A 21,072-nucleotide genomic window follows, 5' to 3' on the forward strand; every position below is an offset into this window, starting at 1 on the left:
ACCAAACTTGTTTACATTAAGTGTACACGACATGATGTGTGGATAATATTGGATAGTGACATGAATATAAGGTGAGGTTCACACCAAACTTGTTTACATTAAGTGTACACGACATGATGTGTGGATAATATTAATATTGGATAGTGACATGGATATAAGGTGAGGTCCACACCAAACTTGTTTACATTAAGTGTACACGACATGATGTGTGGATAATATTGGATAGTGACATGGATATAAGGTGAGGTCCACACCAAACTTGTTTACATTAAGTGTACACGACATGATGTGTGGATAATATTGATATTGGATAGTGACATGGATATAAGGTGAGGTCCACACCAAACTTGTTTACATTAAGTGTACACGACATGATGTGTGGATAATATTGGATAGTGACATGGATATAAGGTGAGGTCCACACCAAACTTGTTTACATTAAGTGTACACGACATGATGTGTGGATAATATTGGATAGTGACATGGATATAAGGTGAGGTCCACACCAAACTTGTTTACATTAAGTGTACACGACATGATGTGTGGATAATATTGGATCGTGACATGGATATAAGGTGAGGTCCACACCAAACTTGTTTACATTAAGTGTACACGACATGATGTGTGGATAATATTGGATAGTGACATGGATATAAGGTGAGGTCCACACCAAACTTGTTTACATTAAGTGTACACGACATGATGTGTGGATAATATTGATATTGGATAGTGACATGGATATAAGATGAGGTCCACACCAAACTTGTTTACATTAAGTGTACACGACATGATGTGTGGATAATATTGGATAGTGACATGGATATAAGGTGAGGTCCACACCAAACTTGTTTACATTAAGTGTACACGACATGATGTGTGGATAATATTGGATAGTGACATGGATATAAGGTGAGGTCCACACCAAACTTGTTTACATTAAGTGTACACGACATGATGTGTGGATAATATTGGATAGTGACATGGATATAAGGTAAGGTTCACACCAAACTTGTTTACATTAAGTGTACACGACATGATGTGTGGATAATATTGGATAGTGACATGGATATAAGGTGAGGTCCACACCAAACTTGTTTTCATTAAGTGTACACGACATGATGTGTGGATAATATTGGATAGTGACATGGATATAAGGTGAGGTTCACACCAAACTTGTTTACATTAAGTGTACACGACATGATGTGTGGATAATATTGGATAGTGACATGGATATAAGGTGAGGTCCACACCAAACTTGTTTACATTAAGTGTACACGACATGATGTGTGGATAATATTGGATAGTGACATGGATATAAGGTGAGGTCCACACCAAACTTGTTTACATTAAGTGTACACGACATGATGTGTGGATAATATTGGATAGTGACATGGATATAAGGTGAGGTCCACACCAAACTTGTTTACATTAAGTGTACACGACATGATGTGTGGATAATATTGGGTAGTGACATGGATGTAAGGTGAGGTTCACACCAAACTCGTTTACATTAAGTGTACACGACATGATGTGTGGATAATATTGGATAGTGACATGGATATAAGGTGAGGTCCACACCAAACTTGTTTACATTAAGTGTACACGACATGATGTGTGGATAATATTGGATAGTGACATGGATATAAGGTGAGGTCCACACCAAACTTGTTTACATTAAGTGTACACGACATGATGTGTGGATAATATTGGATAGTGACATGGATATAGGTGAGGTCCACACCAAACTTGTTTACATTAAGTGTACACGACATGATGTGTGGATAATATTGGATAGTGACATGGATATAAGGTGAGGTCCACACCAAACTTGTTTACATTAAGTGTACACGACATGATGTGTGGGTAATATTGGATAGTGACATGTATATTAGGTGAGGTTCACACCAAACTTGTTTACATTAAGTGTACACGACATGATTTGTGGATAATATTGGATAGTGACATGGATATAAGGTGAGGTCCACACCAAACTTGTTTACATTAAGTGTACACGACATGATGTGTGGATAATATTGGATAGTGACATGGATATAAGGTGAGGTCCACATCAAACTTGTTTACATTAAGTGTACACGACATGATGTGTGGATAATATTGGATAGTGACATGGATATAAGGTGAGGTCCACACTAAACTTGTTTACATTAAGTGTACACGACATGATGTGTGGATAATATTGGATAGTGACATGGATATAAGGTAAGGTCCACACCAAACTTGTTTACATTAAGTGTACACGACATGATGTGTGGATAATATTGGATAGTGACATGGATATAAGGTGAGGTCCACACCAAACTTGTTTACATTTGGTGACTGAGAAATCTCTTTGCAACTACCAGATGATAAGAGCTCCAGTTGTTGAACTTTTAGTGACATCGAAGGAACAAGCACAAGGTAGTAAAGGCAACTAGTGTGTGCCAGAGAATAATCTAGAAAGTCGGGTAATCCGGGTCTAAGGTCACCTATCAAATAGTTAATTCCAAAAAGGACTTCATCAGAAGTAAGTCAACCTCATTTAGGGTTCCTGTCAAGAACAGTTCCACTGTATTACCAGAGAGAGGGAGCCACCAACGAATTTCTGTGACCATCTATCAGAATAAACTATTTCTTTCACAAAACAGCACGTGTTGAAAAGGTCATTCCACATAAGTAACGAAAAACAAACCCACTGAAGAGATCTGGTGAATAGACAGGTTACTAAACAGAGAATAATGTATGTTAATATTAAAACTATCTGTATATAACGTATGTTAATATTAAACTTTCTGTATATAATGTATGTTAATATTAAAACTATCTGTATATAATGTATGTTAATATTAACACTATCTGTATATAATGTAAGTTAATATTAAAACTATCTGTATATAATGTATGTTTATAATAAAATTATCTGTATATAATGTATGTTAATATTAAAACTGTCTGTATATAATGTATGTTAATATTAAAACTATCTGTATATAACCTATGTTAATATTAAAACTGTCTGTATATAATGTATGTTAATATTAAAACTATCTGTATATAATGTATGTTAATAATTAAACATAATGCATGTTAATATTTAAACACACTGTATATAATGTAAGTTAATAATTAAACATAATGCATGTTAATATTTAAACACACTGTATATAATATATGTTTATATTTGAACATAATGCATGTTAACATAATATATGTTAATGTTATGATATACACTTCATTGTTTTATATTAATGTAATTATTACTTTCTTTTCTTCGTTCTATTATTATAAAAACTTTTGAGTGAGTTAATTTTTAAGGTTTGGTTAACAAGTTAGCACACTTGGTTACTTATAACAGTTGTAATGTTGTCAAACGAAACCCAAAACTCGAGCGCTTTCAGTATTGTTCGTAATTAAATGTTAGATGTAATTTTTAGTTGAAAACCGTTTTCAGTTCCCCGGTTAATTAAAATCATTATGAACGAGTCAAGTTTTTGCCATACGGAAGATTTTATTCGTTCTTTTTAAAAATAACTATTGGACAAGAAAGTTGACCAGTGAAAAGTAGACATCCCTTACAAAGCGTTACTAACACTCTGGCAGAGAGGCCTGAATCGTCAAAATAAACGATGTCCTTCTGACAGCTGATGGAGAAAATTGGATTTACTAACTCTCTGGCGGAGAGGCCTGAATCGTCAAAATAAACGATGTCCTTCTGACAGCTGATGGAGAAAGTTGGATTTACTAACACTCTGGCGGAGAGGCCTGAATCGTCAAAACAAACTATGTCCTTCTGACAGCTGATGGAGAAAGTTGGATTTACTAACACTCTGGCGGAGAGGCCTGAATCGTTAAAATAATCGATGTCCTTCTAACAGCTGATGGAGAAAGTTGGATTTACTAACTCTCTGGCGGAGAGGCTTGAATCGTCAAAACAAACGATGTCCTTCTGACAGTTGATGGAGAAAGTTAACTTCTCACGCACAGTATGTAAGAACGGAAACACTCAGACCATAGGAAGTAGCACTGTTGTTAACATTGATAACAAATAACAGAATGTCGAAAGTTTAAAAACATAAACAACTCTTTCTTTAAAACTGTTTCATACTCACTTCTGTTGACGTGATTTAAAACATTTGCTGGGTTTTACATCATATGTGTAATGTCATTTTTTGATAAATTTATAATATAAAAAGTCCTTTTTTTACAGACACATTGTTGTCTTAATTATTTATAAGGTATTGTTCTTACAGACCCATTGTAGTGGCCATTATATATAAAGTCCTTGTTCTTACAGATCCATTGTTGTGTTCATTATAAATGAAGTCCTTGTTCTTACAGACCCATACTTGTGTTCATTACATATAAATTCCTTGTTCTTACAGATCCATTGTTGTCTTAATTATATATAAAGTCCTTATTCTGACAGACTCATTGTTCAGTTAATCTGTAAAGACATATTCAACAAAAATTTTCCATTTGTTCTACAGTGGATTTGTCTGTTGAACACCTGTTTCTATTGTTAGAACTAGGTGTTCCTCTGGTTACACGCTCTTTATCGTTTTATAGTGGTTAGTTTGTTTTTTGTTTTTTGAAGTTCGCGCAAAGCTACTCGAGGGTTATCTGCGCTAGCCGTTCCTAATTTTGCAGTGTAAGACTAGAGGGAAGGCAGCTAGTCATCACCACCCACCGCCAACTCTTGGGCCACTCTTTTACCAACGAATAGTGGGATTGACCGTAACTTTATAACGCCTCGACGGCAGAAAGGGCGAGCAAGTTTGGCGAGATGGGGAAGCACGCCTTAACACGCTTGGCCATGCCGGGCCATAGAGGTTAGTGTATCAACTGTTTATCTGGTCACATTTTCTTTATTGTGTTATAGTGGTTAGTGTATCAAGTGTTTATCTGGTTACGTGTTTTTATTGTTTTATAGTGGTTAGTATATCAACTATTTATCTGATTTTGTGTTTTTATTGTCTTATAGTGGTTAATATATCAACTATTTATCTGGTTACGTGTTTTTATTGTTTTATAGTGTATCAACTGTTTATCTGATTACGTATTTTTATTGTTTTATAGTGTATCAACTGTTTATCTGATTACGAATTTTATTTTTTTATAGTGTATCAACTGTTTATCTGGTTACGTGTTTTTATTGTTTTATAATGTATCAACTGTTTATCTGGTTATGTGTTTTTATTGTTTTATAGTGTATCAACTGTTTATCTGGTTACGTGTTTTTATTGTTTTATAGTGTATCAACTGTTTATCTGGTTACGTGTTTTTATTGTTTTATAGTGTATCAACTGTTTATCTAGTTACGTTTTTCTATTGTTTTATAGTGTATCAACTGTTTATCTGGTTACGTGTTTTTATTATTTTATAGTGTATCAACTGTTTATCTGGCTACGTGTTTTTATTGTTTTATAGTGTATCAACTGTTTATTTGGTTACGTGTTTTTATTGTTTTATAGAGTATCAACTGTTTAACTGGTTACGTGTTTTTATTATTTTATAGTGGTTACTGTATCAACTGTTTATCTGGTTACGTGTTTTTATTGTTTTATAGTGTATCAACTGTTTATCTGGTTACGTGTTTTTATTGTTTTATAGTGTATCAACTGTTTATCTGGTTACGTGTTTTTATTGTTTTATAGTGTATCAACTGTTTATCTGGTTACGTGTTTTTATTGTTTTATAGTGTATCAACTGTTTATCTGGTTACGTGTTTTTATTGTTTTATAGTGTATCAACTGTTTATCTGGCTACGTGTTTTTATTGTTTTATAGTGGTTAGTGTATCAACTTTTTATCTGGTTACGTGTTTTATTGTTTTATAGTGTATCATTGTTTATCTGGTTACGTGTTTTATTGTTTTATAGTGTATCATTGTTTATCTGGTTACGTGTTTTTATTGTTTTTAATGGTTAGTGTATCAGCTCCACAAAGACTTGTTACTTGGACATAAGAACTTCAAATAAAATTTTAAAAATGTTTTTATAGTTTCTTTAGAAGTTATTTATTGTTTTTAAATCTTATGTTTCTAATTTTGAAGTATACATTCGAATGGAACTAATAAATATATTTTCACGTCGATTTTGGTTTTAATGATTCTGGTATTTTTCTTAAAAGTTGTTATTTTCTCAAAGACAATAAAACAAAATTCTTCAGTCGAATGTTCTTTTTGAACTGTTTCCAATGCGTGGGAAAGTACATATTACATCGAGTTACAGTTTTCTTGTCGTAACAAGTGTCTTTCAGATAAGTGGGAAGTGCTTTGATGGACTTTTTGTTGATAGTCGCCTTGTTTTCATATTATCTATAATAACCAAGGACTGGATATAAAACTCACATTTCTTTTGTATATCTTTTTAACGACAGATACTGCTGATAATGTTGTCACCTGATTCTGTGGCTCAGATATGCATTACATCTCAATTGTATTGTAACCTCGTAAATAGTGGTTCTCATGAATAAGCGACAGTTGTCGGTAAATCTGACAAACGAACTCAATGTTTGTTCTTGTTTTTTACGCTTTGTTGTTTTCCCTTCATACATGTGACATCCAGAAGATGGGAACTCTGGTCCCCAGAGTGTTGTCGCTTCCTTTGTTTCTGATCTACTCTGACAATGTAGCTCGTGTCTTGCTGTGAAAATGTCTTCCTACATTAGTCGATTGATCCCGCAGGCCTGGCGTGGAAAAGCTCGTTTTCTCGCAAGTTATTAAATGCTTGATAACATGGACTGTAAATATACCCACGAAGCTTCAAGTGGCAGGAATAAAATTACCTTCAGCTGGACAGTGGTCAGTCAGTCTTCTCTGAAAAGTTGTCAGCACTATTATTCACTGACCTGTGACATCTATATGGGAAATAGTGATATGTTCTCGACATTGGATTACGTAGCTTTGGCTGGTACTTCTAACTTTGAAACTTCACGTTACATGGATTAATGAAAGCTTAGTCTGAAAATTCTTTACGGTACTGTGATAACGGTCTTCAGATAACCTTGATAAGTCTTCACGGTACCGTGATAACTGTCTGTTTTCAGATAACCTTGATAAGTCTTCACGGTACTGTGATAACTGTCTGTCTTCAGATAACCTTGATAAGTCTTCACGGTACCGTGATAACTGTCTGTTTTCAGATAACCTTGATAAGTCTTCACGGTACCGTGATAACTGTCTGTCTTCAGATAACCTTGATAAGTCTTCATGGTACCGTGATAACTGTCTGTTTTCAGATAACCTTCATACGTCTTCACGGTACTGTGATAACGGTCTTCAGATAACCGTGATAACTGTCAGTTTTCAGATAACCTTGAAGATTATCATGTTAGTTAATGCCTCAAAACCAATTCTTGAAAATTCAGCAAATTAGTGTGTTTGACTAAATAAACGGACTTGTACGTTACGTAATCTAATAACAGTAACACAGGATAGAAGTGTGAAGAAACACATTCGAAACACAATTTCAGGTTATTGGTTTTTATGTACAGAGCTAGACAATGAATTAACCTTGGTATATCTGAAAACTGATTTTTAACTTTATGACTGGTTTAACGTTAAGCCAATGGAGGTCGAGAAATTTGAAAAATGAATCATATTATAAAATACTTCTCGTTATTTATAATTTTTCCGCCACCAGAGGCGCTGCTTACATTTTTAAAATTACACGGATTTAAGGACAAACTAAGTTAATTAACCATCAGCTTGGATTGTTTTAGTTTATTTCTGTGTTCGTATCTATACATCTACGTAATTTGTTACAGCATTCAATCATACATAAATGGATATTTTTCCTCAGTGACACATTACGCCTCATTAAAATAACAAACGGTTTTGAAATGACCACTTTGAGAACATTTCCACCTGACGCCAGCTGGCGGGTGAAGGGGTCATTGTGATTGAAGAAGAGAGTAACTGGAACTATTAACGCTTTACTCCTGTCACTGGGATGGAGAAATTGTCAAACCTAGATAAAAATGTAAACGAAAGAGGGAGTTACTGTAAGCATGCTCCTTATGAAGAACATGTCAAAAATGGTTGATTGGTTGAAATTGAGTAAATCTAAGATAGCTGCTCAATGTCTTTTTTTTTTTTTTTCTGCCAATAAATCTCAGTGAATATTAGAATAAAAGAATGAATTTCGAATGAAGATATAGAATATTCTAACTAGACGAATTTAGAAGATGCCAGCGAGACAAAAAATTCAAAATGGCTGCCATATTTCAAGTTTCCTGCCAGTACACATCTCTAACACTGACATATATGTAAATTTCCGACTTGAGTTACCTAGGTGTGTATGGTTTTTAGGCCACACTAATACTAATTATATAAACCACAAATACCCACAATGCACTAGTGAACCAATTATAGAATGACACATTTGGTCGCCCCCCCGCTAGTACAGCGGTATGTCTACAGGATTTACAACGCTAAAATCAGGGGTTCTATTCCCTTCGGTGGGCTCAGAAGTTAGCCCGATATGGCTTTACTATAAGGACACACATATTGCTCTTTATCGTGCCTGTCAGTTACGGGCAGGTTTATCTATATTGGGACTGTGAGTAAATAATAATATTCCTCAGGGTGAGGATATCGAATTTTGTACCTTAGTCCTGAGATATTTACCAAACATGGAAAACACACGTTTAATCCAGAACGCCCTCTTACTCTCAATAAGGAATCATTCCCATTTCGCAATATACATCTAGATTGCGCCGTCAAGTGAGATTCAAATTACAAAAACTAAAGCTAAAGAAGTGGGAAGCAACATTTTGGTATCGTCGAGGGAATTGATGTTCTGGATTTGAATCATGTCGTCTCGATGGGGCACAAACATTTGAATCATGTAGTCTCGATGGGGCCCAAAAATTTGAATCATGTAGTCTCGATGGGGCCCAAACATTTGAATCATGTAGTCTCGATTGGGCCCAAACATTTGAATCATGTAGTCTCTATGGGGCCCAAACATTTGAATCATGTCGTCTCGATGGGGCCCAAGTTGATGTTAATGTGTTTATCCAGGTAAAATTAACTTTTTTTAAGTTATGCACAAAATTACGCAATAAAATATTTGTGCTCTGTCCTCTACGGGTATCGAAACCCGGTTACTAATGTTGTAAGTCAGCAGATATATTGCCGTTCCATTGAGAGAGGGAACATGGGAAATGAAGTATTAATAACTGAAACATGTTTTGTAAACACACCCTTCAAGTTCTGGTTATCTTATACAGACATGTTTTGTAAATACACCCTCCAAGTTCTGGTTATCTTATACAGACATGTTTTGTAAATACACCCTCCAAGTTCTGGTTATCTTATACAGACATGTTTTGTAAATACACCCTCCAAGTTCTGGTTATCTTATACAGACATGTTTTGTAAATACACCCTTCAAGTTCTGGTTATCTTATACAGACATGTTTTGTAAATACACCCTTCAAGTTCTGGTTATCTTACACAGACATGATTTGTAAATACACCCTCCAAGTTCTGGTTATCTTATACAGACATGATTTGTAAATACACCCTCCAAGTTCTGGTTATCTTATACAGACATGTTTTGTAAATACACCCTTCAAGTTTTGGTTATCTTATACAGACATGATTTGTAAATACACCCTCCAAGTTCTGGTTATCTTATACAGACATGTTTTGTAAATACACCCTTCAAGTTCTAGTTATCTTATACAGACATGATTTGTAAATACACCCTCCAAGTTCTGGTTATCTTATATAAACATGTTTTGTGGTTTATAGTATTATAAATTCCATAATTTCCTATTATTGGGAAACAATGTGAATCAACCACGTGTCTTATGAGGCAAGATGTAGACGTTGAAACAAAGTAAACATTTTATATATGAAGGTTTCATAATTTTAGAAAGTAACCATGACATATCACTCGTTGACTTTTATCTACTTGCAGTATAAACCGTATTAGAAGTTTTGGTTTCGTTAGTAATGTCTTCAGGACCAAGTGTCCATGTTCAAAAGGGTCTTGCGAACTGTCATTATAAAACTAATAAACCTATTCATCAAATCGATGTACGAAAACTGTTATTTGAGTGTGTAATGTGGCCGCGTCAAAGAATCCGAAACAGGCAAAACTGGTGAGAAAACTAATTCACAGAAGTCACGCGTCAATGATTTTCGTTTCCATTTGACGAATTCCACAATTTATTTTCATTCAGTGTTTTTATAGAGAATTTATTTTTCTTCCTGGAGGTCATGGAAAATGTTCTATAGAGATAAAATAATTGGTTCCCTTGAGAAGAAACGTTGAAACAAATTACAGGTTGGAAATAAACAGGTAATGTTGTCTTCGTAGGGTTCTACATAAAATATGTTTTTACAATAAGGTGAAGAGAAACTTATACCAGTAACATATGGGAAACTTATGCAAAAATCAAACAGTTGATTTACTTACGTAACTGATTATAAGAAAAGACGCAAACACTTACTGCTAGTAAAAAACTCACGAAACAGCTACGGTCTTCTACCAACTATAAACATGGTACACGTTGTGTTACACATAACTAACATACTAGAAGTTAGTTTACACACACCACTAACACTGCTATATGTTGTTTTACAAACTATAAACATGCTACACGTTGTGTTACAAACAACTAACATGCTACACGTTGTGTTACAAACTACTAACATGCTACACGTTACATTACACTCTACTACATATTGCTTCACGCTCTGTTATATGCTACACGTCACTTAATTCTCTATTGGCACGCGACACATTACTTTACAACCTGTTAATATGCAATGTATTACTTTACACTCTACTAACACGCTACATGTTACTTTACACTCTACTTCACACACGCGACGTGTTACTTTACTCCCTACTAACACGCTACATGTTACTTTACACTCTACTAACACGCTACATGTTACTTTACACTCTACTAACACGCTACATGTTACTTTACACTCTACTAACACGCTGCATGTTACTTTACACTCTACTAACACGCTACATGTTACTTTACACTCTACAAACACGCTACATGTTACTTTACACTCTACTAACACGCTACATGTTACTTTACACTCTACTAACACGCTACATGTTACTATACACTCTACTAACACGCTACATGTTACTTTACACTCTACTAACACGCTGCATCTTACTTTACACTCTATTAACACCCTACGTGTTACTTTACACTCTACTAACACGCTACATGTTACTTTTATTACTCTACTAACACGCTGCATATGTTATTACTTTTAATACACTCTACTAACACGCTACATGATGAAAGTATTTTACACTCTACTAACACGCTACATGTTACTATATACACTCTACTAACACGCTACATGTTACTTTTACACTCTACTAACACGCTGCATCTTTACTTTACACCTCTATTAACACGCTACATGTTACTTTACACCTCTACTAACACGCTACATGTTACTTTACACCTACTAACACGCTGCATGTTACTTTACTTACTCTATTAACATGCTACATGTTACTTTCCACTCTGCTAACAACCTGAATGTTACTTTACGCTCTACTAACACGCTATATGTTACTTTACACTCTACTAACACGCTATATGTTACTTTACACGCTACTAACACGCTACATGTTACTTTACACTCTATTAACATGCTACATGTTACTTTCCACTCTGCTAACAACCTGAATGTTACTTTACACTCTACTAATATAGTGTGTTTTACTTTACGCTCTGCTAAGATGCTATATGTCACTTTATACTCTGCTAACATGTGCTGCATGTTACTTTACACTCTACTCACAATCGCTACATAAAGCATACTTTACACCTCACTAACACGCTACATGTTATTTTTACACTCTACTACCAACATGCTACATGTTACTTTACACTCTACTACACACGCTACATGTGCTACTTTACACTCTACTCACACGCTACATGTTTCTTTACACTCTACTAACACGCTACATGTTACTTTACACTCTACTAACACGCTACATGTTACTTTACACTATACTAACACACTACATGTTACTTTACACTCTATTAACATGCTACATGTTACTTTTTTACACTCTGCTAACAACCTGAATGTTACTTTTACACTCTACAAACATAGTGGTATGCTACTTACGCTCTGCTAAGATACTTATATGTCACTTTATACTCTGCTAACATGCTACGTGTTACTTTTTACACTCTACTAACACGCTACATGTTACTTTTACACCTACTAACACGCAAATACAATGTTACTTTACACCCTACTAACACGCTACATGTTGTTTACACACTCTACTAACACGCTACATGTTACTTTACACTCTCTATTAACATGCTACATGTTACTTTCCACTCTGCTAACAACCTGAATACATGTTACTTACACTCTACTACTAACATAGTGTGTTAGGTGTTACTTACGCTCTGCTAAGATGCTATATGTCACTTTACACTCTGCTAACATGCTATATGTCACTTTGCTACTCCTATAACATGTTACATGTTAGCACTTTTAAACTCTACTAACACGCTACATGCATGTTACTTTACACTCTTCTAACACGCTATGTGTTAGCTGTTATTTACACTCTACTAACATGCTACATGTTACTTTATTACAGTCTACTAACACGCTATATGTTACTTTACACCTCTACTAACACGCTACATGTTACTTTACACCCCTCTACTAACACGCAACATGTTACTTTTTAAACATTCCACTTAACACGCTACATGTTACTTTATGACTCTACTCACACTCACTGCTACATGTTACTTTACACCCCCACTCACATCGCTACATGTTATTTTACACTCTACTCACTGCTACATGTTACTTTTTTACACTCTACTAACACGGTACATGTTACTTTATGACTCTACTAACACGCTACATGCCATTTTCCACTTACTAACACGCTACATGTTACTTTACACCCTTACTAACATGCTACATGTTACTTTACACTCTACTAACATGCTACATGTTATTTATTACACTGGTGTACTCACATCGTTACATGTTACTTACACTCCACTAACATCGCTATATGTTATTTTACACTCTACTAACATGCTACATGTTACATTTCTTTACACTCTACTCACACGCTACATGTTACTTTACACTCTACTCACACGCTACATGTTTTTTTACACTCTACTAACACGGTGCATGTTACTTTACACTCTACTAACACGCTACATGTTACTTTACGCTCTACTAACACGGTACATGTTACTTTACACCTCTACTAAACATCGCTGCATCTTTACTTTACACTCTATTAACACGCTACATGTTACTTTACACTCTACTAACACGCTACATGTTACTTTTACACTCTACTAACACGCTGTATATGTTACTTTACACTCTATTAACATGCTACATGTTACTTTCCACTCTGCAATACAACCTGAATGTTGCATTTTACGCCTACTAACACGCTATATGTTACTTGTTTTACACGCTACTAACACGCTATGATGTATTACTTATACACTCTTATTAACATGCTACATGTTACTTTCCACTCTGCTAACAACCTGAATGTTACTTTACACTCTACTACATATAGTGTTTTATCTTTACGCTCTGCTAAGATGCTATATGTCACTTTATACTCTGCTAACATGCTGTACATGTTACTTTACACTTCTACTCAATATCGCTACATGTTACTTTTACACTCCACTAACATCGCTACATGTTACTTTTACACTCTACTAACATGCTACATGTTATTCTTACACTCTACTCACACGCTACATGTTACTTTACACTCTACTCACATACGCTACATGTTTTTTTTACACCTCTACTAACACGCTATATGTTAGCATGACAAGACCCCTACTAACATTGCTACATGTTACTTTTACACTATACAATATTACTACATACATTTTACTAACACTCTATTAACATGCTACATGTTACTTTACACTCTACTAACAACCTGAATGTTACATTTACACTCTACAAACATAGTGTAAGTTACTTTATCGCTCTGCAGATATTTATATGTCACTCTTTATACTCACTAACATGCTACGTGTTACTTTACATCTCTACTAACACGCTATATGTTACATTTTGCACACTCTACTAACACGCTACATGTTAGTTTTACACTCTACTAACACGCTACATGTTATTATTACACTCTACTAACACGCTACATGTTACTTTACACCCCTATTGGCTGCTACATGTTACTTTTCCACTCTGCTAACAACCTGAATGTTACTTTACACTCTACTAACATAGTGTGTGTTACTTTACGCTCTGCTAAGATGTTATATGTCAGTTTATACTCTGCTAACATGCTACGTGTTACTTTTGAAACTCTACTCACATGCTACATGTTACTTTACACTTTCTAACACGCTACATGTTACTTTATTACATTCTACTAACATGCTACATGTTATCTTACAGTCTACTAACACGCTACATACTACTTTATTAACCCTTTACTAACACGACAAGTTACATGTTACTTTACACTCCACTAACACGCTACATGTTACTTTACACTCTACCTAATCGCTAAGCATGTTACTTTACACCCTACTCATTACGCTACATGTTACTTTACACTCTACACTCACTCAAGCAACATGTTACTTTACACTCTACTAACACGGTACATGTTACTTTACACTCTACTAACACGCTACATGTTACTTTCCACTCTACTAACACGCTACATGTTACTTTACACTCTACTAACATGCTACATGTTACTTTACACTCTATTAACATGCTACATGTTACTTTCCACTCTGCTAACAACCTGAATGTTACTTTACGCTCTACTAACACGCTATATGTTACTTTACACGCTACTAACACGCTACATGTTACTTTACACTCTATTAACATGCTACATGTTACTTTCCACTCTGCTAACAACCTGAATGTTACTTTACACTCTACTAATATAGTGTGTTTTACTTTACGCTCTGCTAAGATGCTATATGTCACTTTATACTCTGCTAACATGCTGCATGTTACTTTACACTCTACTCACACGCTACATGTTACTTTACACTCCACTAACACGCTACATGTTACTTTACACTCTACTAACATGCTACATGTTACTTTACACTCTACTCACACGCTACATGTTACTTTACACTCTACTAACACGCTACATGTTTCTTTACACTCTACTAACACGCTACATGTTACTTTACACTCTACTAACACGCTACATGTTACTTTACACTACTACTAACACTACATGTTGTTACTTTACACTCTATTAACATGCTACATGTTACTTTACACTCTGCTAACAACCTGAATGTTACTTTACACTCTACAAACATAGTGTATGTTACTTTACGCTCTGCTAAGATACTATATGTCACTTTATACTCTGCTAACATGCTACGTGTTACTTTACACTCTACTAACACGCTACATGTTACTTTACACTCTACTAACACGCTACATGTTACTTTACACTCTACTAACACGCTACATGTTGCTTTACACTCTACTAACACGCTACATGTTACTTTACACTCTATTAACATGCTACATGTTACTTTCCACTCTGCTAACAACCTGAATGTTACTTTACACTCTACTAACATAGTGTGTTACTTTACGCTCTGCTAAGATGCTATATGTCACTTTATACTCTGCTAACATGCTACGTGTTACTTTAAACTCTACTAACACGCTACATGTTACTTTACACTCTTCTAACACGCTACATGTTACTTTACACTCTACTAACATGCTACATGTTACTTTACAGTCTACTAACACGCTACATGTTACTTTACACTCTACTAACACGCTACATGTTACTTTACACTCTACTAACACGCTACATGTTACTTTACACTCCACTAACACGCTACATGTTACTTTACACTCTACTCACTCGCTACATGTTACTTTACACTCTACTCACACGCTACATGTTACTTTACACTCTACTCACTCGCTACATGTTACTTTACACTCTACTAACACGGTACATGTTACTTTACACTCTATTAACACGCTACATGTTACTTTCCACTCTACTAACACGCTACATGTTACTTTACACTCTACTAACATGCTACATGTTACTTTACACTCTACTAACATGCTACATGTTACTTTACACTGTACTCACACGTTACATGTTACTTTACACTCCACTAACACGCTATATGTTACTTTACACTCTACTAACATGCTACATGTTACTTTACACTCTACTAACACGCTACATGTTACTTTTTACACCCTACTAACATCGCTACATGTTTTTTTACACTCTACTAACACGGTGCATGTTACTTTACACTCTACTAACACGCTACATGTTACTTTACGCTCTACTAACACGGTACATGTTACTTTACACTCTACTAACACGCTACACGTTACTTTACACTCTGCTAACAACCTGAATGTTACTTTACACTCCACTAACATAGTGTGTGTTACTTTACGCTCTGCTAAGATACTATATGTCACTTTACACTCTACTAACACGCTACATGTTACTTTACACTCTATTAACATGCTACATGTTACTTTACACTCTATTAACATGCTACATGTTACTTTACACTCTGCTAAGATGCTATATGTCACTTTATACTCTGCTAACATGCTACATGTTACTTTACACTCTACTCACACGCTACATGTTACTTTACACTCTACTCACACGCTACATGTTACTTTACACTCTACTAACACGCTGCATGTTACTTTACACTCTACTAACACGCTGCATGTTACTTTACACTCTACTAACACGCTACATGTTACTTTACACTCTACTAACATGCTACATGTTACTTTACACTCTACTAACATGCTACGTGTTACTTTACACTCTGCTCACACGCTACATGTTACTTTACACTCTACTAACACGAGACATGTTACTTTACACTCTACTAACATGCTACATTTTACTTTACACTCTACTAACACGGTACATGTTACTTTCCAATCTGCTAACAACCTGAATGTTACTTTACACTCTACTAACATAGTGTATGTTACTTTACGCTCTACTAACACGCTACATGTTACTTTACACTCTATTAACATGCTACATGTTACTTTCCACTCTGCTAACAACCTGAATGTTACTTTACACTCTACTAACATAGTGTGTGTTACTTTACGCTCTGCTAAGATGCTATATGTCACTTTATACTCTGCTAACATGCTACGTGTTACTTTACACTCTACTAACACGCTACATGTTACTTTACACTCTACTAACACGCTACATGTTACTTTACACTCTACTAACACGCTACATGTTACTTTACACTCTACTCACCACGCTACATGTTACTTTACACTCTACTCACTCGCTACATGTTACTTTACACTCTACTAACACGGTACATGTTACTTTACACTCTACTAACACGCTACATGTTACTTTACACTCTGCTAACAACCTGAATGTTACTTTACACTCTACTAACATAGTGTGTACTTTTACGCTCTGCTAAGATGCTATATGTCACTTTATACTCTGCTAACATGCTACGTGTTACTTTACACTCTACTAACACGCTACATGTTATTTTTTACACTCTACTAACACGCTACATGTTACTTTTACACTCTACTCACTCGCTACATGTTACTTTTACACTCTACTCACACATCGCTACATGTTATTTTTTACACTCTACTTTCACTTCGCTACATGTTACTTTACACTCTACTAACACGGTACATGTTACATTTACACTCTACTAACACGCTACATGTTACTTTACACTCCACTAACACGCTACATGTTACTTTACACTCTACTCACTCGCTACATGTTACTTTACACTCTACTCACACGCTACATGTTACTTTACACTCTACTCACTCGCTACATGTTACTTTACACTCTACTAACACGGTACATGTTACTTTACACTCTACTAACACGCTACATGTTACTTTCCACTCTACTAACACGCTACATGTTACTTTACACTCTACTAACATGCTACATGTTACTTTTACACTCTACTAACATGCTACATGTTACTTTTACACTGTAACTCAACACGTTACATGTTACTTTACACTCCACTAACACGCTATATGTTACTTTACACTCTACTCACACGCTACATGTTACTTTACACTCTACTCACACGCTACATGTTTTTTTACACTCTACTAACACGGTGCATGCATTTTACACCTCTACTAACACGCTACATGTTACTTTTACGCTCTACTAACACGGTACATACATGTTACTTTACACTCTACTAACACGCTACACGTTACTTTACACTCTGCTAACAACCTGAATGTTACTTTACACTCTACTAACATAGTGTGTGTTACTTTACGCTCTGCTAAGATACTATATGTCACTTTACACTCTACTAACACGCTACATGTTACTTTACACTCTATTAACATGCTACATGTTACTTTACACTCTATTAACATGCTACATGTTACTTTACACCTGCTAAGATGCTATATGTCACTTTTATACTCTGCTAACATGCTACATGTTACTTTACACCTACTACCTCACACGCTACATGTTACTTTACACTCTACTAACATCGCTACATGTTACTTTTACACTCTACTAACACGCTGCATGTTACTTTACACTCTACTAACACGATGCATGTTACTTTACACTCTACTAACACGCTGCATGTTACTTTACACTCTACTAACACGCTACATGTTACTTTACACTCTACTAACATGCTACATGTTACTTTACACTCTACTAACATGCTACATGTTACTTTACACTCTACTCACACGCTACATGTTACTTTACACTCTACTAACACGCTACATGTTACTTTACACCTCTACTAACACGCTACATGTTACTTTACACTCTACTAACACGCTACATGTTACTTTTTACACTCTACTAACACGCTACATGTTACTTACACTCCTACTCACACGCTACATGTTACTTTACACTCTACTAACACGCTACATGTTACTTTACACTCTACTAACACGCTGCATGTTACTTTACACTCTACTAACACGCTACATGTTACTTTACACTCTACTCACACGCTACATGTTACTTTACACTCTACTAACACGCTACATGTTACTTTACACTCTACTCACACGCTACATGTTATTTTATTACACTCTACTAACACGCTACATGTTACTTTACACTCTACTAACACGCTACATGTTACTTTACACTCTACTAACACGCTGCATGTTACTTTACATTCTACTAACACGCTACATGTTACTTTACACTCTACTAATAACCTCATTTTTACCTTACACTCTGTTAACATTTAACATGTTACTTTACACTCTACTAACATGCTCCACGTTACTATGCACTCTACTAACGTCCTACACGTTACTTTACACTCTATTAACATGCTACATGTTACTTTCCACTCTGCTAACAACCTCATTTTTACCTTACACTCTGTTAACATTTAACATGTTACTTTACACTCTACTAACATGCTCCACGTTGCTATGCACTCTACTAACGTCCTACACGTTACTTTACACTCTATTAACATGCTACATGTTACTTTCCACTCTGCTAACAACCTGAATGTTACTTTACACTCTACTAACATAGTGTGTGTTACTTTACGCTCTGCTAAGATGCTATATGTCACTTTATACTCTGCTAACATGCTATGTGTTACTTTACACTCTACTCACACGCTACATGTTACTTTACACTCTACTCACATGTTACATGTTACTTTGCACTCTGCTAATAACCTCAATTTTACCTTACACTGTGTTAACATTTAACATGTTACTTTACACTCTACTAACATGCTACATGTTAATTTCCACTCTGCTAACAACTTGAATGTTACTTTACACTCTTATAACATGCTTCATGTCACTGTAATGCTATTAACATGCTACATGTTATTTTACATTTTTAACATGTTACATGTTACTTTACACCCTTCTAGCATGCTACACGTTACTTTGCACTCTGCTAACAACCTCAGTTTTACTTTACACTCTGTTAACATATCACATGTTACTTTACACCCTGCTAGCATGCTACACGTTACTTACGCTCTGCTCATGTGTTATTTTACACTCTACTAACACTTGGGATATTTGTTACATTGGTATGATATCTGCTAATGACAGTTTTGATTTTATGTTTATTTTTATATTTGTTTCTCGGGTTAATTTGTTTACGTGTTAGTTTTGTATGAATGTATTTATTTACCGTTTCGTTTGTTTGAGTCATTTTTTACACGTTATTCGTATTGGTTTATGTGAAACTAGTCTGTATGTGCGTATACGTTTTGTGTTACAGCATAAGCAGATCTCTCTTTCTGTAGTTTTGTCAACATGTCAAGTGTATTTCTCTTCACGTTTCGCATAGAAATGTTGCGATTTTATTCTATATTTGACAATATTTACCTCACACACGTATATTTAAAAATTAATTTTTATAAATATATTCGCGTGTTCTTTTTTTTTCTCCTTAGTAAACTAATTTGCTCTTACCTTATTCGAGAGAAGAAACTTATCCAAATAAAATTTGTTTTGAAAACTACGCCGTACGTGTCTGGTCATAACAAGATAGCCAGAAGCCACGGTGAAGTTATGAGTAAGGGTGAATGCAGAATATATTCATGGACAAAAAACATGTTCCTGTACACAAGATTAAAGATTCAGCCAATAGTTAGTTCCGAACTAGTTCCGACGTCCAATCATACCACAGATGTCTTGGCACAAGCATTCTCTTCGTGTGAAGATCTTAAGGCAGGACGTTGAATCATTTATCAGTAGCACGTGCGACATGGTTACTAACGAATAACACATTCGTTTCTAGGAATATAGAGACAAGCTTCAAGAATGAATAACAGTGGAAAGGAAAAGTATCGTTACATTAATATATCTAACAGTGTGTGATCGTGTTACATCGAAACACGTGCGCTTCCAAACGGTGTTTTGTTTGTGTTTATAGTGAAGAGAAATTAGTTTCTTAATTACGCAAAACTGTAAGACTGTCATCCACATGAAATATATCATTTTGCTGATGTTTTACGTCGACGTTTCGTC

At 35.1% G+C, this 21,072-nt stretch overlaps 1 long non-coding RNA gene across 1 annotated transcript; it reads right to left on the bottom strand.

The window, feature by feature from the left end:
* Positions 1–7,704: 7,704 nt before the first annotated feature.
* LOC143247835 (uncharacterized) lies at positions 7,705–20,803 on the bottom strand. Its single transcript, XR_013026722.1, has 2 exons — positions 20,515–20,803; positions 7,705–7,966 (listed from the first exon to the last, which is right to left on the bottom strand). It is a non-coding gene; the product is annotated as an uncharacterized LOC143247835 (long non-coding RNA).
* Between the last annotated feature and the right edge of the window lie 269 nt (positions 20,804–21,072).

This window comes from Tachypleus tridentatus, chromosome 3, assembly GCF_004210375.1.
Source record: "Tachypleus tridentatus isolate NWPU-2018 chromosome 3, ASM421037v1, whole genome shotgun sequence".
NCBI lineage: Eukaryota > Metazoa > Arthropoda > Merostomata > Xiphosura > Limulidae > Tachypleus > Tachypleus tridentatus.